This window comes from Canis lupus, chromosome 2 (genome assembly GCF_011100685.1).
Source record: "Canis lupus familiaris isolate Mischka breed German Shepherd chromosome 2, alternate assembly UU_Cfam_GSD_1.0, whole genome shotgun sequence".
In the NCBI taxonomy this organism is placed as follows: domain Eukaryota; kingdom Metazoa; phylum Chordata; class Mammalia; order Carnivora; family Canidae; genus Canis; species Canis lupus.
The window spans coordinates 42833678-42858351 of record NC_049223.1 but is presented as its reverse complement, the minus strand read 5'-3'; the positions used below and the strand labels follow the sequence as shown (position 1 = coordinate 42858351).

General features: G+C 39.0%; 1 long non-coding RNA gene across 3 annotated transcripts in view; it reads left to right on the top strand.

Moving 5' to 3' along the window:
- Nucleotides 1–24674, top strand: part of LOC119870237 — a 250556-nt gene that overhangs the window by 39702 nt on the left and 186180 nt on the right. Inside the window, exons 2-3 of one of the 3 annotated variants that reach the window (XR_005355521.1) lie at nt 11527–11694; nt 12229–12430. This is a non-coding gene — a long non-coding RNA (uncharacterized LOC119870237). Of the gene's footprint in view, nt 1–11526; nt 11695–12228; nt 12431–17370; nt 17437–24674 lie in introns of those variants that run through there. The other 2 variants (XR_005355522.1, XR_005355523.1) reach the window with 2 other exon arrangements.

Here is a 24674-nt window from a genome sequence, read left to right as displayed (position 1 = left end):
GGCAGTATTTCCAAATCTTTGGAAGATTAAGTGAAGCACACTCTTTCGGATTAGAGGTAATTCTTATCTAAGTTGGCAAATTACTATGGGTATTAACTTATCTATTAGGAAATCTCTTGGAATTGAAAAAATGTATAGTAGTTTATTTTTGTTTTTTAACAATAGACGTAATGATACACAAGAAATTATTACCAAGTTTTTATTACTAGAGAAAAGGATGAGTAAATATGGAAGATATTTATTTTAACTTTATATTCTTTAATAATAATAATAATAACTGCAACAACAATGAAAGTAGTGCTTAATACTTTTTTGGTGCTTGTTTATGTATACTATTTCTCCTACTGCATTTCTCATTTACTATTAATAGTAACCCTATATGATAAGTGCTAATGATAAGTACTGCTATGCCAATGTGGATGGATTCAACTGTAAGTAACAGAAGACTGCCTTAAACAACAAAGAAATTTATTACTTTAAGTTGCTAAAAATCCCATAGTAGAGTAGCTGCAGGGGTGATAAATTCAGAGATACTAGGATCTGATGTTTCTTTTTGCTCTGCCATTGTTAACATGGCAGGAGGTCCTCAAGCAAGCTCCCCTCGTGTTCCTGAGATGGCTGTTGCATCACATCCACACGTGGCAACAACCAGTTTCTTCCCCAATGAGTCTTTTATTATAAATCTTCTCCAGAAGCCCCCACTTCTCAAGATAGTACACATAATTGCTTTATATGCCCATGCCTAAACCAGTCATCCATTGCAAGGAGAAAAGGACCACCATCGTTGGCTTCCAGGCCAATTAAGCTTCATTGCTTCCCTGAAGCATATGGAGGAAGAAGGTAGAAAACTGGGAAAAAAATCACTTAGTGTTAAGAGAGCAGTTTTGAGCCAGAGGAAAAGCATTTTCAAACCCATACCCAGACCGGGCAATTGACTGAGAGTATTCTTAGGGAATTTGCATTGGTACATATTGAGGTTGCCTCAGGCCTCCTCAAGGACCATAGATAGGTTGGGAATTGTCCCCTTACTTTCATCACCAGGATCAGAGTTATGTTACAAATAAGGAAGGAGTGGATTAGATTACTGATTGTCTGCTATACTACTATTGTCCAGATATTTACAAATGAGACATGGTAAAAGAGGTCTGGTAAATTCCGCCAAGGACACATGATTAATATGTAGTAGAACTGAGCTTTAAAATTAGATCTTCTTACCACACAAAGCCTGTCTATGCTTTAACCACTGTTAAAAACCAAAATTCAGTGAGTAAATTGTGAGGATCTTACTGGTTTTATTCAGTGATTCATGAATTGGGCAGTGTCCACTCTAGCAGGTAGAAAGGGGCTCTGAAAAGCTAAACAAAATGGAAGACTTTCATTGGTAGGAGGGAGCAGGAACAAGGAAGTTATTTTAAGTGCAAAATGTATTAGTTATTGCAAAGTTATTTTCATCTGGAGGATGGCAGGGGTCTGTCAGTCAGATTACCTAACTAGTACTGATCTGAAGATTTGTGAGTGACTGACTGGTTTAAGAGTCCACATCTGGGAGAGTGGAAACTATAAGTCTCAGCATGATGCTTAGCATAAACATAAGTGATTTAGTATAAGGGGCTCCATCTTGGGCCTGTTGTATTGTTTTTAACACTGCTATGATGTTTTGCCTTTTTGTATGCTATCATTTGTTACCTCTCTCTCAAAATGTATTGCTTTATTGATAATTAAAATTATTTAAAAAATTGTACTTCTAAGTTAGGTATAGTTAGTTATAAACATAGCTCCTCTAGTCTGGGAACTTGGGAAGACCATTTAAGCTTTTAGACCTAGTTTCCCTTTTTGTTAAAATGAGAGTGCTCAGCTAGATGAGAGCTAACATCTTATCTAGCTCTAAATTCTTTAAGTATATGGTTCTCACATGAAAGTTATTTAGAGTAGAAATTTTTTGTAAAAAAGCTTCACTTGTACAAATAATATTGTCTATGGAAAAAAACAGTAGAATTTTTAGAAACAAATGTTACTCTTTCTGTAAAATGCACCTGCTTATTTGCCACCAGTGCAGATGATGGTATGTAACCCTTTACCACTGGGGATTTGGCCCTGATATCCTGGGGTGGGGTTTTTTTTTTTCCTCTGCTCTTTATCATGGTACTATCTATTCCAAGGATTCAGCTCTTGAGGCACGAATATGCCTGGAAGCCCATCTGCTGGTGGCTATGAGCTGTCAGCTGCTCCACAATACCTTCCAGAAACATTGGTTTCCACACTGTATAGAGAAGTACAGCCCAAGTGAGCAGATAAAGGTACTTGTGTCTAGGAAATCTGCCCTCTTGAGCAAATGTATACTGCTTGCTTTCCCTAAGACTTCCAGCTCAGATCAACCTTCCCAAACTTCCTTCTAGGGACTTGGAGTAAGATGAAATTAAGGTCAACTTGCCCACCTAGTGTTACAGGATAGAGTAATGGGCCTAGGCAGTAGGAGAGAAAAAGGAAGAGGGTTGAGATATGTGCATGTGTGGGTTTTTTTTTTTTTTTTTCATTTCTAGACAGCAAGGAAGAAAGAATATTTACATAAGAGGAGAGAAAGACTTCACAGTTTTGTTCAGACCAATGTAAGAATTTTAAATTGAAATTCTGGGTATTAACCAGGCAATATTCGCATTTGCTGAGGAAATTTTGATGTTGAAATATCTACAGACTTTACCATTAGACAAAGATAATACTGTTCATCTTCTCACCTTAAAATGTGGAAAATCTGAAGCATGTTAATTGATAGTAGAGATGTTTTCAGAATTGCCATTAATTGCAGAGCTAGATACACATGGCCTCAATGCCAAAAGTAATCATAAAATTAAAGTTAATAGCAGATAACAAGCAAGACTTAGTGTAAACTATATTGAATTTATTTGCCTCCCTCCTGTTAGAACCAATAGAAGTCAGAGGCATACTTTAGAAAGAAAGAAAAAAAAATCATCCATATTTGTTCACTCTGCCAGTTATTGTGGAGGAACAAAACCTGTGTGTGGAGAGAAAAAATTTAAAAACATACAAATGGTAGCAGCCAACAATAAAACCAATATTGAAAATGTAATTTAAGGAGATGGTTCTCTCATTGTCTCTGACAAAGAAGGGGTTTGGGGATCCTTTGCTCTGGGCAACTGGGAAGATTCTGGTTACTTTGGATGAGAATTGCAAGGAGGCTTCCAAACTGGTGCTCTGAGCCAGGCACGTTCCCATGACATTCATTTCACAGTAACTGAATTGAGTCTTGAATAGTCATTCCAGAATTTCGGATTAAGTTATCCAGGTAGTGCTTTGATTTCCATTTTTCTTCCCCATACAAATTAAAGACAAAATTCTGTAGGTGATGGAAGAAATAAGATATCCACCACATTGTCACCCAGTCCTGTGTAAGATTTGTCCACGTTCCCATAGACTAGTCAAGACTCCGGATTCTAGCCCTCTTTGAAAGTCATGCCCCATGACACATGCAAAGTCTTCTTCAGTCAAACCAGGGTGGTCCTTCAAAGATTCTGAGAAGGCAGCTGCCACCCAGAAGTCCCTTTTGAATTGCAGAATTCCAGGCACTCACACCTCTTAATACAGTACCAAAGACAGCTTGGCTGCCTCACAGCCTCCAGTGTGCTGGTACAGCTGTGAAGGAGCTAACTTTGGCAGCCATAGATCATGGACACTTTGTCTTAGTTTCTCTCAGAATAGCTTTTCATCAGAAGACTCTTAACATCTCTCAAAACAAATTCAGGAAGAAAGGAAGCAAACATAAATAGGTACTTGAAAGAAAGATATTATTTTGAATCTTTGGGTTTTGATATATAGCTACAGTGTGTGGAATTGATCACTTCTGGTTTGTAAACAGTTCGATGTGGTAGGAAGAGAAGTAGATTTGGAGTCAGAGCAATTTGGATTCTAGGTCTGGCCTTGTCTACAGCCTTTCTACACTTAGTTTAGCTTCTTTGACCTTGGTTTCCTCATCTGTAAAATGAGAGCATTTGGCCAGATGATCTTTGACCTAATGATTCTATGAAAAGTGAATGTTGGAAGCACATGTTCACTTCTCCAGTTACCAGCTGTGAGTGTGTGACTGGACCAAATGGCACTAACTGTTGAAACGTTTTAGGCTGAAGGGAAAGCATTCTGAAATGGGACAAGGGCACCTCGTGTTGAAACCTGGAGCTGGTTAACTCTCCAAGGCCTGGGCCAACCTTTGCTTCTGCCTCCCACCCCTATTTGTTTTAGCTGGGCCAGGGGGCACTCATCCAAGAATAAAAGTTTTTGAATCCATACCTTTCAATAGGTAGCTTTATGAACAGCTGTAAATCAGATGCTTGCCAAAGAATTTTAACTTTATTTCTTGTAATTGATCTAAAATTGCTATCTAGCTTACAGTCTCACAGATAACCCAATCTCTTCCAGTTTACATCTGTCTGTTTTGGGTAAATCCTGGGGTGTGTCAGAGTTCAAATTCCTTATCTGGACCCTCTCTCTCTTCTCAAGGAAATCCCCTTCTAGCTTTCCTTCCCCTACATGACTTTTGGTAGAAGGAAGCTTACTCTTCTTGAACATGGCCATTGGGAGATGGTTCCTTGGTTTGAGCAGTCCTCTAGGTCCTTTCTGACCTCTCCTGAGATATGCCTTATCCTTTCTGGCCACCTGGCAACCTACATTGGTTTCTAACAGACATGGGTGATTCCACTGGACTTTTGAGACCTCATGTTAACATCTGACACTTTGCCATTAATTCTGGTTTTGAGGTACTGGAAATTTGTGAATTTATTTCTTTGAACTCCAGGCTTTGTTTGTTCCACCAGTTTTTTAGTATATGTCCACCCTTTGGGCAATAGGACATTCTGAATCTCCTAAATGCCACCTAAGACTGGGAGAATCAGTGACACCATATCAGGTTCTTACCTTCTACTTTAGCCTCCCTCACCCAATCTCATGTTAGTACAGGGCATCTGGTGGAACTGTCTCCTCCCAGACTTTTAAACAGAAAGACTATTTCAAGGCTTCTGCTGCCCTTGCTCATTGTCCAAGGATTGATCAGTGGTGACTGGCATACATGGGGAAAGATAGAAATGTTTCCCTCATGCTTCATATATGCCATAACTTCTGCATTTATAGCACTGTAGCTTTAGTCTTTGAATTGATATATCTCCCAAGTGCAGCTGATAAATGTACTTATTAGGAGAGTGGTTCTCAAACATTAACAGGTAAACAATCACCTGGAAGGCTTATTAAAACACATTGCTAGGCCCCATCCTTGGTTTCTCATTCTCCAAGTCTAGAAAGGAGACCAAGAATTTGTATTTCTAACAAATTCTCAGGTGATATTGATGCTGCTGGTCCCAGGACCATACTGATCTAGAATCTTAAGGTTTAGAATATACAGATTGTGATAAAAGCAATGCAATTTCTGTGTACAATTTTCTGCTTGGAAACCTCAAGATACATGGTTTTCCAATCTGACAGATATTACTAGGATCTGGATATAGAATAAGTATTTAAAAATTAATGGATAAGCTATTGATTTATATTATTACATTAATTATCCAATGATTTATGTCTTTTTCCTTGATACGTTCCAGATTATTACCCTGCAGTGAAGGTAGTTCTAACCAAGGTATGACTTGGGGCCATTAAAAGGATTTTCTTAGCTTTGTGTCTAAAATACCTAGTTACCTTTGAGCTCAGGTCTGAGCCCCCTCCACACTTGCTACAAGAGAGAGTAGGGACTAGCCTTTCTGTGGCATAGGTTTAACATACTAGTTTTTTCTTGTATTGTATCCTTTCTGTTATTTTCTATGCTTCAAACACAAACTTGTCTATTAAATATTTTTAAATTAAAAAATTTTTTAATTTTTATTTATTTATGATAGTCACACAGAATGAGAGAGAGAGGCAGAGACATAGGCAGAGGGAGAAGCAGGCTCCATGCACCGGGAGCCCGATGTGGGACTCGATCCCAGGTCTCCAGGATCGCGCCCTGGGCCAAAGGCAGGCGCTAAACCACTGCGCCACCCAGGGATCCCCTAAATATTTTTAAATTAATAGCTTTATTTGCATACCATAAAGTTCACCTATTTTAAGACACAATTCCATTATTTTTAGTGCATGTGTAAAGTTGTACAACTGTCACTGCTATCTAATTTTGGAACATTTCTATCAGCTCCTAAAAAGCCTCATGCCATCTCTTCTTCTCTTTGGCCTAGACAACTACTAATTTACTCTCTGTCTTTATACATTTGCTTTTACTGTACATTTCATGTAAATGGAATCATATAATGTGTATTCTTTTGTGTCTGGCTTCTTTCTGAACACAATGTTTTGGAAGTTCATCCATGTTGTAGCATGTATTGGTATTTCATCAAATGCTAACTTCTATCAAATCTTCCTTTGATGTGTACACCTCTTTCTCTCCATTTCTACTGTGATTCTTGGAATCTAAGTCCTGTTTACTCAAAGTGTAGTCCCTGACCAATTGCATCAGCATCACTTGGGAGATATTCCATGCAGACATTCAATCAAGATATTCATTTTTACAAAATTCCCAGGGGGTTTTAGTGCACATTGCAGTTTGAGAAGCTCTGCCCTAGAAAAGGCCTTCACCTTTGTTGGAAGGCATTTGAGAGCAACCTCCCCCTACCTCCTTGCCTTCACTCTTCCCAGTAGAGCACCTAGCATGCTGCTGCAGAGTCCTGAGATTAGTCATCAAAGAACACTCTCCACCTACCATGCTCTATTTTTTAAACAATATAAGTGGCTTTCTGTTAGCTATTTTAACTGCTAAGTTCTTGTCACTCAATTGTGATAGTCAAGGCTTTCTAAAGCAGTCTCTCTTTACCTACAGAAACTTCTCAACTTTATTGCTACAACAGAACCTTTCAGTTCTTAACATACTGGAGAATTATTGCTAGAGAATAATGATTATTTTTTATAGGTCATTGATGTTGGCTATTAGGAGAGTCCTAGCTATATTATAGGCATTCTATAAATTCTGCAGGAATGAGTACAAGGCCAAGGGCAGGATGATAATTTTTCCCAAAAGGGAAGAAGTGATTCCAGGAGAGCTTGCATATGGAAAGTGTTCAAGGAAGAATTATAATAAAAATATAACTACTCCTACCATATTGATATTTATTGATTACTGTATGAGATCCTTTGTGTATGTTATATTGTGTAATTTTCAATAGAACTTATAAATTAAATGCTGTTACTTAGGCACTCTTCTTCATTCCTGTGGATGAGGAAACTGAAGCTCAAAAACATGTAACTTATCTAAGACATACAGCTAGTTAAATGCAGAGCTAAGATTGAAACCCAAGTTTCTGTCCCTTACTATTATGCTGTCTCTCCATATTGATAAAGGGGAGTTCCACCAAAAGGAGTATTCAGACGTGATGATGATAACTAGGGTCTTAGAGGTCATAACTATTTTTCCAAGTCAGGAAGTGTTTCCACAGGCAATATTCCTGTTTTCATTGGAACACTGGTGAGATTTAAAGTCACTCATGAATTTCCTCCTTTGCATCAGAAAACATTCAAAGGGAACAACCCAACGGATACAGATGGACTCCACCAGCTTCCTAGGCCAAGTTCTTCTCATTCTTGCTGTGTGTGAGTGGCCTAGTTGGGCCAACTCCTCTCTCTCTCAATGTAATACCTTCATGAGATGACCAGGATAACAAAGGAGAAACTCCTCTGGCACTTTCAGATTACATATTTAGGTAGAAGGTAAATTAACTCCTATAGTCAGCTGCCTACCCAGGTGTATATGTAAGTTGCTTCTATGGAGTACCAATGTTTTCATTATCATCAGCTATACAAATCCTGAAAAATGTTTATTTCCCTACTCCATGTTTATGCAGTTAGTTACTGCTTAGCAATTCACTCTTCTTTCCAATGGTTCCTAATCACTAAACCAAAAAATATGAAGATTTCTTATAGCTCACAGCTTCAAATATGATTTCTGTAAAGATGCTCTCAGAATGCAGTAGTATGGGGGAATTATAGGAACTTCGAGCTAGGAGAGATGTAGGGACAATCCAGTTCAGAGGTCTCCAAAGGGCTCCTAAGTAGATGGCCTTCTATGAAGGTCTTTGTCAGCCACCATAGGATGAGGGGAGTGTATTAGAATTCTGTTGTCATGTGACAAATTACCATATATTTAACAGCTTAGAACAATGTCCATTTTAGTAGCTCAAGGTTCTGTAGGTCAGAAGTCTGGCATGGCATGAGTGAGTTCTCTGTTTAGGGTGTCACAGGCTAAATGAGTGTGTTGACTGGGCTGAGATCCCTGGGGGCTCTGGAAAAAAGTCCATTTTCAAATTCACTCTGTTTACAGTCTTTGGACTGAGCTCCCATTTCCTTGCTGACTATCAGGGGGGCTAATCTCAGCTCATAGAGGCTACCAGTATTCCTTGTCATATGACCTCCCTGTCTTCAAGCCATCCATGATGTGTTGAATCTTTCTTGTGCTTCAGGTCTCTATCTTCCTCTTTGGCCATCAACCAGAACAAACTCACTCTTGAAGGTTTCATATCATTAGGTCAGGCCCATTCAAATTATTTCCCTTGAGTTTGATGGATTTGGAATCTTAAATATATTCTCAGAATTCCTTTACACAATACTCAGGTTCATGTTTGACTGAATAACTAGGAGAAAGTGTATGTAGTAGGTCTGAGAATCTTAGGGACCATCTTAGAATTTTGTGTACCATAGAAGTAATGTAGGTGGGGTTAGACTCCATTTTGCTTTAGTCAGAGTTGCCTCATTTTGATGGGTTTTCTATTTTGTACCTTCATGTAAAATTTTTCAGCAAATAAACAATTTAATTTTATTTAGTTATTTTTTAAATATTTACTTATTTTTGAGAGAGAAAGAGCATGTGCATGGGGGAGGAGGGCAGACAGGGAGGAGAGAAGTAGACTCCCTGCTGAGGGCAGAGCCCAAAGAAGCCCTTGAGTCTACCACCCTGTGATCATGACCTGAGCTCAGATTGAGAGTCAGAGGCCCAAACAACTGAGCTGCCCAGGTGCCCCCTTAATTTGATTTAAATAATGCATCCTCTCCTAGCTTTGGCCCATGACCTGTACTAATTCTTTCATTTCACAGATGAGGACACTGAAACTCAGAGAGGTTATGGTATGTAATAGAGACAATTTGGTTAGTGGGATTTCATGGTAGGCCTTCTGACTCCTGGGCCATTGCTGTTTCTCCTGAGCCCTACTGCTTTACCCTGAGAAAGCTGCTCATCTTTTGTCATCATCAAACTACCCTGAACTTCATATTAACTTAATTAGCCTTCTCTATAATCCCAGAAAGATGGGTGTTATTATTATTCTCTCAGGTCTATCTAATGCAAACCAGCACAAATACTTATCTGTGAAATAGGGTACTGCATGGAATAATTATGGGCATTACCAGGAAAGGTCATTAATTTCCTGCAAAGGATAGGTAATCACCCAATGCTTGCCTGCTTTCTAGCTCCACCACAGGTTTTTTTCTTGCTGCTTTGAGCCTTTCCTTGTGCATAGTAAGCATTCCTACACAGCTCAGGAAATGTCAGGAGCTGAACTGGAGATGTAGTTTGCCAGGCAAGGAATGTAAGAGAACATTGTGTTCTGTGATCTTTCTCTGAAGTCCAACCTATGCCATACACATGAACAGTGGCAGTGCCAGCAAGCAGTCATTGACCATATCCCCACTGACATTAATTGCCTAAGCATCAGTCACTCAGTGGTTCTACTAGTTTAAATGTACCATTAACACTGCTCCCTAAAGAAGGGATGTGGTTACTAACCTAGGTAAGGCAGCTTGAGCACATGAATCTTCCCCAAACCCTGAGTTCTTATATTCACACTCACTGTTGCTGTTTCCTCTTGTCAAAGTACACAACCAAAAAGTCAGGAAAATAGACAATCAGTAGTAACTATTGCTCTTTGAAAATTGGGAAAAAGCTGTGCCCATTCAAAAATAGTGTCTCTTAAAGTTTTTGGATTACAATCCACAATAGGAACTATATAGCATTAAATTCAGTATGCTATACTCACATACGTATGTGAATATATATATATAAATACATTAAAAGGAAAGAGAATTTTAAAAAAGATTTTATTTATTTGAGAGAGCGAGCACATGAGCAAGGTGGAGGGGCAGAGGGAGAGGGAGAAGCAGACTCCCCATGAAACAGGGAGCCTGATGTGGGGCTTGATTCCAGGATGCCAGGATCATGACCTGAGCTAAAAGGCAGATGCTTAACTGACTGAGCCCCCTGGGCACCCTGAAAACAAAGTTTTAGTGGAGTAATATTCTTACTACTGGTATTCTTTTATTCAAAACTATTTTTTTACATATTGGTTGATATCTATTAATGATTGTAGCCTGGTTAGAAAAAGGGCTGCTGGATCCTCCTGCAAGGTTAGTGAGACTGACTGCTAATACACATCATCCCCACAGTGAGCATTTACCTGGGTCCTGAAAATTAAAGTTATTCCTGAGAAGGGAGAATAGAATGCCAGGACTTGAGTTCATGTGTGCAATGTTGATGACATGATTTATCCTGATTTTATGTATCATTTATTCAATTATTGAACAGATATCTAGTGAACATTACTGTATTCAAGATGGTGGACATGATGAATCCTATAACTCTAGCTTACTGAAAAAACTGCTCTGAATTCTACATTTAGCTTAACTCATCTTTACTATTCTTCTAGTTACACAGATTTAAAAAAATAAGGCTTAGTAAGTTTTGACCTGCCTAAGATGGTGTAGGGCTTGGAGCCTGTTGGTTCAAAAGCAGAGTTCATGTTCCCCTATATGATCTAAGCATTAGAAACAGAAAACATAGCATTTGGCTACTGGTCCTGGTTTTAAAATTTACATTCAGGCACCCCTGAAAATATTTTAGGAAGGCTTGTCCCATTGAAAGCCCTGGAAGAAGAGCCTCTGTTCTTGCCAGCTAGCTTTTGGCATTCCAGGGACTACGTGGCCAAGATTAATCAATTGCTTTTAGAAGGCTGTCAGGACTGGGTAGAGCATGGAGAGAAGACAGTTTTAGGAACCCTTCTGCCCATCCCATTTCCTAGTGGCCTCAGCTGCTGCCTCCTCACCTCAAAGTCAGAGTGAGGAGTTGGAAAGGAAGTAAGTAAACTGTCAGGAAGCGGATGAAGGGTGCAGGGCACATATGGGCAGAAAATAGTAGGTCAAGTAGGCTGGGATTCTATGGGAAGTTCTCATTCTCTGACTTCTACCTCTCTCAGCCAAGCCAAACCCTACAGTGATATATATTTTTTTAGTTGTGTTTAAGTAACATCCAATTAACAGCCAATTTGTGTTGCTTATCATTTTATGGACCTTTCTATTTGCTTTTGTTTTTTATAGTGTACCATATGAATTTATCTTCAAGCCTTTGAGCCCTAGCACATGAGGGGAAAAGTAGTCTACTCTGAATCAGAAAGAATGGGTTCTTAAGACTGTCATTTAAAAATGGTTTGACTTTCTTTTTTTTAGATTGTCTTCCCATCTATAAAGTGAAGATTATTATTATTATTATTATCCACCCTCTGACGACACACTGTATTGAATAACGATGAAAAAATTGTTTAGCAAGATATACATTAGTTTCTGAAGGAAGAAGACTTTCAAATATTCTCTAGCTACTACTTGAGTGGCCTAAAGGTATTAGTTCACATAAATATATATTTTTTAATTCTGTTAGGGGGCTGGTTGCTAAGATAAGATTTCTGTTTTCAAGGAAAGCCTATACATTATAGAAACCACAACTCTAATGTAAGTTGACTAATTGAACCACTGCAGACATGTCCTATCATCAAGCAATACTAGAAAAAACAGTGGTTGGTTCTGCTGAAATCATGAACATTCCTGTTTGTCAACCATGCCAATGTAATTGGAACACAGTGGATGGGAGGGGAATAGATAATGAATTGAGGTGGGAAATGTGGGCAGGAGTTTCATCTTGTGGGACTTTGAGTAGATCACAGAAGGAAACTGGACATTGTCCAAGTGCAGTGGGACACTAGGTAGATAAAGCAAATAGATCTTTTTCCAGGTCAGAGTGTGAGATAGGGGACAGTTTGGAGGAAATGGGGCCTCCTCCATGTGAGAAGTCTTTCCAGGTGGACAAAGATAATATATTTACCCTCCACTGCTTGATAATACTGACCTCCTACTCTACTGCTACTTCCTCCCCAGGGAGAATGTGGTACACAAGAGCAAGAAGAGACCTGAGTGCATCTACTCACAACCTCTATACCAGGGTCTTTTCTACTTACCCCCTCATGACCTCTGGGACCTGTTTTGACTTGCTTCCCATCCAAGGGGAGACAAAAAAGACTGAACAGAGTTGAAGGACAAAACCGAAAAGTACTTCCAGCAACTATTCCTAGTTGTGAAGGTAAATGAAAAATTCTCTGTGGTAGTGAATAAATGCCCCCCACAAAGATGTCCATGTCTTCATCCCTACAACTTGTGAATGTGTTCCCTTATCTGGCAAAAGAGACTTTGGAGATACGATTAAATTAAGGACCTGGTGAGGAAGAGATTATCTGAATAACCCCTACATGTGCCATAACGGCACTTATGAGAGGGCAGCAAGATGGTCAGAGGAGCAAGCAGGAGATGTTGTGGACTGAAGCAGGAGGTTAAAGTGAGGTACAGAAGGAATGCAGCTGGAAAAGGCAGACAAATGGATTCTCATTCTCCAACCTCCAGAAGAAACTGACTCTATCCACACTTTAACTCAGTGAAACTGATTTCAGACTTCTAGCTTCTAAAACTCTAAGGGAATAAATTGGTATTGTTAAGTCACTAAATTTGTTTAATTTGTTACAGCAGCCATAAGAAATTAATATATTCCTTTGATAGGCTTTTCCTCAAACTTTCCAATGGCTAGACCTTACACTCATCTATTAGGGTTCCAGTATTTTGGGAGCCAGATCATGGGTACTGAAGCCTCCTAGAACTGGTTCTAGTCTTGGGTCAGCCATGTCTGCTTGAGTAGCCTTAGGTCAGTTATTTACCCTCACTCCCCTCAATTGTAAAGTAGGGAAGGTAATAATGCCTACCTTGCAGGTCAGTTGTAAGGCTTAGAGACAGCGTGGCAAGAAACATAACATGGTCATCACCATAACTGGCCCTTACACATGAAATAGAAAACACTCCCACCTTCATAATGCTTTCTTCTCAGAGAACATGAGCCTGTTTATGGGAGAGGAAGGGACCCTAGCTTTGGTCCCTAAATCTGAGCTACTTTGGTGGTGCTAAGAGCTCTGGCAGCTGGACATGTCCAGAAGGAAACTTCCAGTGAAAGGCTATTTGTGAAACTAAATAAAAGAAGACAGACATTCTCTGAGTGTCACCTGAAGAACTGCCTTAAAGTAAGCTCCATGTCCAGGAACATGTCACCTGTCAGAAAAACAAATACCATATAAGGAGTTGCATTAACCAGACATGGCAGGCAGGCACCCAACACACCTTTTCCGCCATATGACTCATCACCAGGAGGGAGCTCAACCAGAAACAAAGACAGATTGTTTTGTAGTACCTAGCCTAAGGCTTCAGAAAGGAGAATACCCCTTTTTTCCTCACCCCATTTCTCCATGGACAACCTAGCTAATCTCTCCTAAAGCCAGTGCAAATTTTTCCTTCTACCTTCAAAATGCAACTTCCCTATGGGCCTATTGTTTGTTTGGAAAATCTAATGCTACAATCTGGAATCTTGGATTTGGGGATGTCCTTGGAGTCCATAGACTTGCATAATGTTATACATAAGTAAATTGTACCCTATCATGTGATTCATCAAAAGTTACATAGATGGGCAGTAACTGATTAAGGGCTAGCTCTGAGCTCTGCTAAATCTGCCTTTTGCTCATGCCCTGCAGCATATGAGCAGTGACTTTGGACCCTTTAGGCATCAATGCTAAAATGCAGTGGTATTTAGTTGATCAGATTAGCCAGCTGTCTCCTAGCAGAGAGCAGGTCCAAAGAGCTGAATCTAATTTTTGAATCTGAGAATAGGTTTGAGAGAGGTGCAAGCTGCAAGGCACTTCACCAAAGCCAGCTTCTCCACTTTCCCCAAGGCTTGCCCTGAGCTTGTTGGTTGGTTAAACTCCTTTTGCCCTTATTCTCAGGCCATTTTTTCTATTCTATTCTATTCTATTCTATTCTATTCTATTCTATTCTATTCTATTCTATTCTTTCTATTCCATTCCATTCCATTCCATTCCATTCCATTCCATTCCAAACCAGCTGTATTCTAGAGCTTCAAAAGAAACAGTCCTAGAATCTAGACTTTCCAAAATTTTTAGAGGAATAAAGAGTGTGAGGTGCCATCTAGTCCCACTAAATTGCTGCTCAAAAATAAGCAAATTGAGGCTCCAAAGAAGTTAAGTGACTTGTCAGTGGGAGTTCTATCCAATAGAACTTTTAGCAACGTAAGAAATATTCTCTTTACTCTGTCCATTATGGAAACCACTAAACTCATGTGGCTATTGAGCACCTAAATGTGGCTCATGCTACTGAGGAAGTAAATTTTTAATTTTATCTAATTTTAATTAATTTAGATCTAAATAGTCAATGTGGCCAGTGACTACCATTTTGGACAACATAGATCTAAGGTCACAGAACTGGGACGTAGCACTAGGTCACTTTGATTTTAAATTCTTTTCTCTTTTCATTACCCCCCATACAGAACTTTAGGTCGAGAGAAACTTTTTATGTGGAGCAAGAGCCTTATAATGCCAGGTCCCTGGTTAGAACTTCCAAGTGAGCAGTAGTGGCTGCAGGTGGGATGTCACTAGTGGGAAGAAAAGATGTATCTTATATTATTAGAATATATGGACTTTGCCAGGTGGGAAGGGGTAGAGAAGTTCATTCATTCTTTCTTTCTTCAAGGAAATATTGAGCGTCCATTATGTATCAGGTGAGCACTAGCCAGTGGGGACAACACTGATTATTTGACATGTCCTCTGTTTAAGCTTCCTAAAGATGAATGATGAAAAGTGCCACATGAGTTCAGAGGTGAGAGAAACATTTGTTGCTGATGAAAGTCCTCAGCTTCCTCTGGCAAACACTCCATGTCATGCTGCCTATACAACCTCACTGGGTCAGTACTGATGAAGGCTGTGCTCACTCAGGCTTTGTGTCTAACCTCTTAGGTAAACAGTGTATTTTCTTCTAGATCTAGACTGGCTTATTTCCATAAATTCATCTCAGGGTGAATTTAGTAGTAAAATCATGGTTGGAGAAATGATCACATGGGCTTTTTAGGGTTTAGTTTAGTTTAGGATTAGAAGTCCAAGCTCTATAGAGAATAAACCACAGCATTACTCTGACATCCGTATAATGTAAACTTGCTCCATCCTTTCTTGTGTGACAGTAAGTTCTCTATAGACTATTTTGAGGATGGTTATTATTTACAGTTCTTATTAAGGACTCTCAACATGCCTCTGTGTGTGTGTGTGTGTGTGTGTGTGTGTGTGTATGCACATGTGTATTAGAGGAGTGATGATATTTAAGTCATTGCTTTTTTTAATGCTCAAAAATGTAAATATAGTCCCAAAGAGACACAGGTATTCAAATAACTAGTATTCACAGAAATGTGGCATAGAAGGTAGCCGTGCCAGTCAGGAGGTGGAGGTAATCACCTTTGCTGTACAGAATCAGGAAAAATAATTGTTATTGACAAGGTAGCCTTAGAAGTGCCTCTTGAAATAGTCTGTCAGGAGAAGATGGAAGAGGGCATTTTAGATGAAGAAAATGAGAAAAGCAAAGAATTAGAGGTGGGAGAATTTGGAGACGGAATGAGAAATAGAAATGGGAAGCTACACTGTCTAATAAGAACAAGGAAACTGCAGATAGGGCAGTAATAGCCAGTGAGAAAGGGAACCTGGGGCCTGATCGTCAGGCCAAAGAGTTTGGACTTTACTGCAGTCAGTGGGGAGCCACTGAAAGTTTTTGAGATTTGGAGTCATACAGTGAAGGTGAGTTCATGTTGATTAATCCAGTTACAGAATGATAAATCATGATGCAGAGAAGCTGTTGCTGGGAATCAGTTCAGTGGCGATTTCTATAGTACGGGGAATAGGTGATGTGGATCTGAACAGGAGCGGTGGCAGAGGTAAATGGGTAGCTATTGTGCTGCCCTTTATCTAATTGGATGGAGGTAGAGGATGGAAATTAGAAATGATGCTGAGCTTTCTGGCCTAAATGACCAAAGAGGTGGAGACAGCATGAGGAGAAATAAGGAAGTCAGGAGAAAAGCTAATTTAGGGGAAAAGCTGACCACCCTGATAGAAATGTCCAGCACAACAAAATGGAGACACTGAGAGCTGAATGTCAGCCACTAGGGAGTAGTGGGATCAAGATGTGTCTCTCAGAGCTGAAGAGGAAGTTGTTCATGAATGAACCAAGTTCCTGAGAAGAGTGGGGGCTGAGGGTAAATCTTAAGAAATGGCAAAGGAGACAGATGAAGGGAAGGAATTTCAAGGGAAGAACAGAAGAATAAAACACCTCAGAGCCAAGGGAGGAGAAGTGATACAGAGTGGGCTAATCAATAAGTCTATATATTCAGCTTCTGTTGCTAGATCTTATTTGATAAACAAGAAAGATATGTTCCTTACCCTCATGGAATTCACCATCTCCTGGAAAAAACAAATGGAGCAAGTGAATAAATAAACTAATCAGTAACTTCAAATAATGCCATTGATGAAGAAGATAAGGTGGATGCTGTGATAGTCGATATTAAGAGTCCATGACTTGTCCTTTTAGAGGGATTAGGGAAGACCTCTTTTACCAGGTGTCATTTCAGCTGATTATGAGCAGCAAGAAGAACTTGGCTGTATGAAAAGGGTGGAGTAAGCCTCCTGTCAGAGGGAAGAAGAGCCCGGAAGGCTGGAAGTGCTGGCAGGTAGCCAGGGAGACTGAAGACTAGAGACTGAGGAGGAAAAGCATGTGAGATAAAACTAGAAGTGTAGGCAGGGCCCAGATGCTGCTGTAGGCCCTCAAAATGAAATTTGGATTTCATTTTGCAAAGGTCAACAGCATGAAACTGAAAACAGAGCTTAAAGAGAGAGTATGGATAGAAAATAGATAATGGGAGTCAGCCAAAAGGATAGGATTGGTGATCTTCAAGAGAATAGAGGTGAGGATGGCAGCTTAAGTTAGTCTACAGTATTGGGGGATTTGAAATATCCAGACACCCTTCTTGGAGAACTTTGGTGGTAATAGGAGGCTAAAGATAGGATATTCTCAAGGATGACAGTCAAGACCATGCTCATCTCAGACACAGTCATGCTGAGTGTCACAAACAAAGGCTTGTTTTCATCACTGTAGCAGAAGTCATAAAGGAGAAATGGAACACCTGGCCCCTGTTCAAAGCTGTTCCTGAAGTCCACCAGGAAGGTATAGTAGACAGCTAGCATTACTGTTGGATGTGAACACTACAGCATAAGTCACAAGTGGGACCAGCTCAATTTCTGGTGGAGTGGCTGGCCTTTGCACCTTGTAGCTGATGGCAAGGCCCTCAGGTTTTAGAGATAGATTAGGAAAGTCCCAGGCCTGGTTAGCCAGCTAGGGAACAGACTGTGCGATCCTAACTATCACTTCACACAGTGTTCTTGACTCATGGGTGTTGACAATTGCAGTGTAATTTTAATTATACTAGGCAGTATTTCATAATAACCTCTGTCAACTGATATTTTGTAAAAGGCTATGAAATTTTAATAGTTGGCTGCTTCAAGAGAATTCTTAGCTTTTAAACCCTAGCTGAAAAAATGGAGTGAGATCTGGGTTGTAATTAGAAGGGTTGAGAAGTGGCTGGGAATACCATAAATGCCAAATTAAAAAGAAACTCACCAACATGCAAGACCTGTTCAGGAAAAAGCATTGAGTCAACCCCATGTCTTTATTTCCTGGGACAAAGGGCAGGAATCTGACTTCTAGTTGCAAAGGCCTCCTGAGGAGGAGGAATAACTAAAATTTGCCTTCCTTGCCTTACCTTCAAGGCCTAGGTTTATGTGTCATGGTCTTTGAGTGGAAATCCAAGGAGTAATCAGTGGCAAAGAGAGATGGAAGGCCCAGCAGCAGCACACGCTGGCCCACCTGGAATGGTGTTTGTCAAAACTCCTCTGCATCACCATCTTCACCTTTTAATAGCCTACGCCTTGGCCTCATTCCTAAACCAAACACATGAGAATCTTTACTGTAAGGTCCAGGCTTCAGAATTAAAAACAAAAAAATCTTCTATCATAGCCTGCATAATGCCTGCCAACCCCTAAAAGATATCTACATATTAATCCCTGGAGCCTGTGAATGTAATTTTATTATTTTATTTTATTTTTTATTTAAATTCCAGTTAGTTAAATCCAGCGTAATATTAATTTCCAGTGTAAAATGTAGTGATACAATACTTCATAAAACACCTGGCGCTCATCACAAAGGTGCCCTCCTTAATTAACCATTTCCTACCCACCCTCCCTCTGGTAATTCTGTTTGTTCTCTACAGTTAAGAATCTGTTTCTTGGTTTGCCTTTTTCTCTTTTTTCCCATTTGCTCATTTGTTTTGTTTCTTAAATTCCATATATGAGTGAAATAATATGGAATTTGTCTTTCTCTGATTTATTTCACATAGCATAATACTCTCTAGCTTCATCAATGCTGTTGCAAATAGCAAGATTCCATTTTTCTATTGCTGAGTAATATTCCATTGTATATATGTACCATATCTTCTTGATGCATTCACTTGGGCTATTTCTGTAATTTGGCTATTGTAGACACTGCTGCTATAAACATTTGGGATTCATATGTCCCTTTGAAGTAGTGTTTTTAGTATGCTCTTGGTGAATACTTAGTGTAATTGCTGGATTGTAGGGTAGCTCTGTTTTTAACTATTTGAGGAACCTCTGTACGTTTCCAGTAGTTGCACCAGTTTGCATTGCCACCAACAGTGTAAGAGGGTTCCCCTTTCTCAACATCCTTGCCAACACCTGTTGTTTCTTGTATTGTTGATTTTAGCCTGACAGGTGTGAGGTGTATCTCATTGTAGTTTTGATTCGTATTTCCCTGATGGTGAGTGATGCTGAGCATCTTTTCATGTGTCTGGTGGCCATTTGTATGTCTTCTTTGGAGAAATGTCTGTGTCTTCTGCCCATTTTTTAGTTGGATTATTCGTTTTTTGGGTATTGGGTTTTCTAAGTTCTTTGTATTTTGGATACTAGCCCTTTACTGGATATGTCATTTGCAGATATCTTCTCCCATTCTGTAGGTTGCCTTTTAGTTTGTTTATTATTTCCCTCACTATGCATAAACTTTTTATTTTGATGAAGTCCCAATAGTTTATTTTTGCTTTTGTTTCCCTTGCCTCAGGAGACATATGTAGAAAGAAATTGCTATGGCCATTGTCATAGTGGTTACACCTGTGTACTCCTCTAGGATTTTTGTGGTTTCGTGCTCACATTTTAGGTGGTCTTTCATCCATTTTTAATTTATTGTTGTGTGTGGTATAAGAAAGTGGTCCCATTTCTTTTCTATGTTCTTTTGTATGTAGCTGTCTGGTTTTCCTAACATCATTTGGCGAAGAGACTTTTTCCCATTGAATATTCTTTACTGCTTTATTGAAGATTAATTGATCATATAGCTATGGGTTCATTTCTGGGTTTTCTATTCTGTTCTATTGAACTTGGTGTCAGTACCATATTGTTTTGGTCACTACAGCTTTGTAATGTAACTTGAAGTCTCGAAATGTGAGGCCTCCAGCTTTGCTTTTCTTTTTCAAAGTTGCTTTTGACTATTCAGGGGTCTTTTGTAGTTCCATACAAATTTTAGGATTGTTTGAAAAATGCTGTTGGTATTTTGATAGGGATCGCATTATGTGTGTAGATGGCTTTGAACAGTATAGACATTTTAACGATATTTATTCTTTAAATCCATGAGCATGGGATGTCTTTCCATTTCTATGTGTCATCTTCAAATTCTTTCACCATTATTTTATAGTTTTCAAATTCTTTCACCATTATTTTATAGTTTATAGTTTTTATAGTTTCAGTACAGATAGATCTTTCACCTCTTTGGTTGGGTGTATTACTAAGTATCTTATTATTTTTGGTGCAATTATAAATGGAATTGATTCCTCAGCTTCTCTTTTTGTGCTTCCCTACTGGTGTACAGAAATGCAACAGAGTCCTATATGTTGCTTTTATATCCTGCAGCTTTACTGAATTCATGTATTAGGTCTAGCAATTTCTTGGTGGAGTCTTTTGGAGATTTTTATATACAGTATCATGTCATTTACAAATAATGGAAGTTTTACTTTTCCTTGCCAACTTGGATGCCTTTTATTTCTTTTTGTTGTCTAATTGCTGAGGTTAGGACTTCCAGTACTATGTTAAATAACAGTGGTGAGTGTGGACATCTCTATTTTGTTCTTGAATGTGGAGGAAAAGCTCTCAGTTTTCCCCCATTGAAGATGCTATTAGCTGTAGTTTTTTCATGTATGGCCTTTATTCTTGTAGGTATGTTATTTTTATCTCTACTTTGTTGAGAGTTTTTCTTGTAATATTTTATTTAAATTTAGTTTGCTAACATATAGTATAACACCCAGTGCTCATCCCATCAAGGCCCTCCTTAGTGCCCATCACCTAGTTACCCCAGCCCCCCACCCCACTTTCCTTCCCTTCTGCAACCCTTTGTTTGTTTCCCAGAGTTAGGAGTCTCTCATGGTTTGTCTTCCTCTCGAATTTTTCCCCACTCAGTTTCCCTCCTTTCCCTTATAGTCTTTCACTATTTCTTATATTCCACATATGAGAGTTTTTATCATGAATGGATGTTGCACTTTGTCAATGCTTTTTCTACATCTATTGACATGATCATGTGGTTCTTCTCCTTTCCTTTATTAATGTGGTATATCACACTGATTGATTTGTGAATTTTGAACCCCCTTGTAGCCCAGGAATAAATCCCATCTGATCATGCTGAATGATTTTTTTTAACGTACTGTTGGATCCAATTTGCTAATATCTTATTGTGAATTTTTGCATCCATGTCCATCAGGGATATTGGCCGATAGTTCTCTTTATTTAGTGGAGTCTTCATTTAGTTTTGATATCAGGGTAATGCTGGCCTCAGGATAAGTTCAGAAGTTTTCTTTCCTGTTTTTGGAATAGTTTGAGAGGAGTTGGTATGTATGTGAATGTTATTTATATGGCAAAAGAGACTTTGCACATGTGATTGGGAATCTTGAGATGAGGGGATTATCCTGGATTATTTGATATAATTACAAAATTCCTTAAAAGAGGAAGCGTCAGAAGCAGAGAGAATGACATAAAAACAGAGACTGAAAATGGTAGAAAGGGCCACAAGCCAAAGAACATATAGGCAGCCTCTTGAGGTTGGAATAAGGCAAGGAGGCAGATTTTTCCTTAGAGCCTCCAGGTGGAACACAGCCAAACAGACATGTTCATTTGACCCAGTGAAAGTGATTTTGGATCTGACTTTTAGATTGTAAAAGAATAAATTTGTGTTGTTGTCAGCCAGCAAGTTTGTGGTAGTTTGTTGCAGCAGTCATGGGAAGCTAATATAGTCTCTGTAAGTGAGACTAATATAGTCTCTGTAAGTGAGTCTTTGTAATCAGCCAAAGTGAAGAATCAGTGATGGAGTAGTGCATTGGTGCTCAAAGTTTGTCGAGGACCAGCAGTATCTGCATCACCAGGGAATTTTTTTGGAAATGTAGGCTCTCACAACCACCCGAGACCTGCTGCAACAAAATTTGCATTTTACCAAGATTCCCAGATGATTTGAATGCACATTGAAGTTTGAGACGTGTCAAATTTTAAAACAATGGTTTTTCCATCCTAGCTTTACTTTAGAATCTCCTAGGGAACTTAAAAACTGCAGATCTCAAGCAAAGGCATGCTGTTTTGGGAAGTGCCGAGGTGATTTTCATGTGAAGCCAGGTAACAACTAGTGATTGAAGACAAAAAAGTTTTCAGATTGAATGACCAGGAGAGACTATTAAAAATTGAAGATTTCTGAACTCCATCCTAGAGTTTCTGATTAGTAAGTATGAATGGGGCGCAGGAAAATGCATTTTAACGAGTGTCTAAGAGAACTCTAATAATAGGAGTGACCATTTTGCCACCAAAGTGGCATCCCCTTTTCTGCCAGGACCCATGTAGCTCTTGTGTGATAGAGACTATCTTTTCCCTCTGCCCTATCCAGCGTTTCTTTGTTGTTTTAAGAGTTCCTTTACTTACCCTAAGAAGAAAAACTATATTAAAGGCCCTTGGGAACCTTATCCAGAGAAGGTGGCTGGGTAGCAGACAGGAAGTACTCCTCCAGAAAGTAGGATCATTGTCAATTAGATAATTCATCTCAGGTCCTTAGAAATAGGTGTAGTGGTGGCAGAAGACCTGAACCGGTTATGCAGCCAGAAGCAAGGAGGCAGCTGGAGATGGAGATTATATGAGCAGACCCTGCCTTACTCAGCTCTGTTAAGGCTTCTCAAGTCTGATATACCAGTTCCCTCTGTGGCAGTATGTCCCAGTATCTGTCCCCTAAGCATTACTCTCTTCATGTGTATCCACTCATTTTCTATCAAGTATTATTTTATTTTTGATATGAATTCTGAGGGCAGCACCTTTACCTGAAAAGGTTAGCTTTAATGCTGATAATGTTGTGCATTGTGGAAAAAAATCTTTCAAATCACATTGTTCCCAAATGCAGCTTTCTCTTATCTAGCAAGATAGCTTCACATTTGTTTTCTAAATACTTACTGTTTTTGTAGTTGTATTATTGTATTTAAACCCTAGTTCTACCATAAGTTGAGTATCATTGTGTAAATCATCTAACCTCCCTGAGACTATTTCTTCAAGTAGGAATAGTTCTACTTACTTCAAGTGCTGGTGTGAAAATAGAGATAATGTACCTAAAACACATAACCTGTTACCCCAGTAAGTTGTGGATATTATTATTACTGTAGATAATTTTATCTGGGAATGAGATCCAGTAAGATAAACTAGAGGAAGATTTAGATCCTGGAGCAATTTTTGAAGTGGTTGAGGTGAAGGGAGATCTTTCTTTCATGTTAATTTTCGAAAGGCTGCGTATACAATCAGAAATTTTATCTGAAACTTGAAAACAAGTGAAAGAGAATACCAGGGATTCTTTCAGAGTTGGGCTTGGCTTTCTATTATTTGGGCTGTTTTACAACTTTAGAGAAGGAGATGCTAACTAGTAGGCTTTTATCTGCTAGAGATACAAATAATTTCTAATAGAACAAATAACCTAAAATCTTACAGTTAATGGCTCTGTTGGACATTGACCAGTTTTTTTTTAATCTATCCAGCAATCTTATCCTAACATTACTTATAAATACATAGCTTCTCAAATGTTCTTTGAGTGATATTAATTTGCTGAAATATTTGACACACATTAATTTTGTATTTGCCTGAGACTCATGATTTTGCCTTTTTGAAAATTACTGTTTTGAAAGTGTCTGTTTATATGCAGTTTGTGCAAAGCTTGACCTCTTGGGAATATGAGTTGAAGAAGGGGTTTTATCTGGGGTTTTATGTTACAGGTCTGTTTTTCCTATTGGAGCATGCACAGGCAAAGAAGAAAAGGAGATCCATTAGAGATAAGAGTATTTGTGCATTGATTGTAGTTATAATTTTATTTCTCATTCTCTTTGACTTCTGGAGTACTTTATTCCTGTTTCAACAATACTGTGTATATCATAGCTAGATATATATGTGTCTGCTTCCTCCACTAAATGGTGAATTCTTTGAGAAAAGTGATTGTGTCACATGCATCTTTGTATTCCCAGGGCATAGAACAGAATTTGGCATTAAGAAGCAAATAAACATCTAATTTAAATGAACAAAGCTCTCTAGGTCCTTGCTACTCTAAATGTTGTTGTAGACCAGGAAACTGGGCATCAGCTGTGAGTAGTCATAATGCAGAATCTCAAGTTCCCTTCCAGACCCAATGAATAAGAATCAATATTTCAATACAATCTCTAGGTGATTAGGTGCATTGTTCCAGGCTATTGTCAGTTTTAGAGCAGTGGCTCTGCTATTAATGATGAATGAGATTCAGGTGAAGGAAGTTGAGGTAACTGCCCCCAATTTCCAGCAGTTTGGTAATGGAACCAAAATTGAAATCACTGCCTCAAGAGTATTATTCTTGATATTAAAGTGGGCCAGATTGTGCTCTCACAGTAGGATTCCAGTTGGATCAATAAAATGTATGGCTTTTGTATGGCAGAGCCATTAAGCTTGGTTTGGCAGGAAGCGTATTGCATTCTTTGAGAAAAAATACTAGCGAAGACCTTTTTGCCCTTCTCAGTTCTAGCTTTGGGTGCTCAAGCCTTTATTTGAAAGGAGGGTCTGGCTCAATTTCTGTTGGCTATAAGCCCAAAGCAACTAGAAGCTCAGGTTATCCTTTTGTGGAATGATGCTTAATCGCACAAATTAAATCTCTGCTTGTCACATTCAGAGCTTAAATTGTCAGGGATATCTGTCCAGTATCCTTAATAAGAGAGCCAAAGACAAAGGAAGAAAGACAAACTTTTGGGAGAGTCTTAGGTACAAATCTTTAAAAAGAGAGATAGTTGTTGCTTGGCTGAAATATACGATATCTTGCAG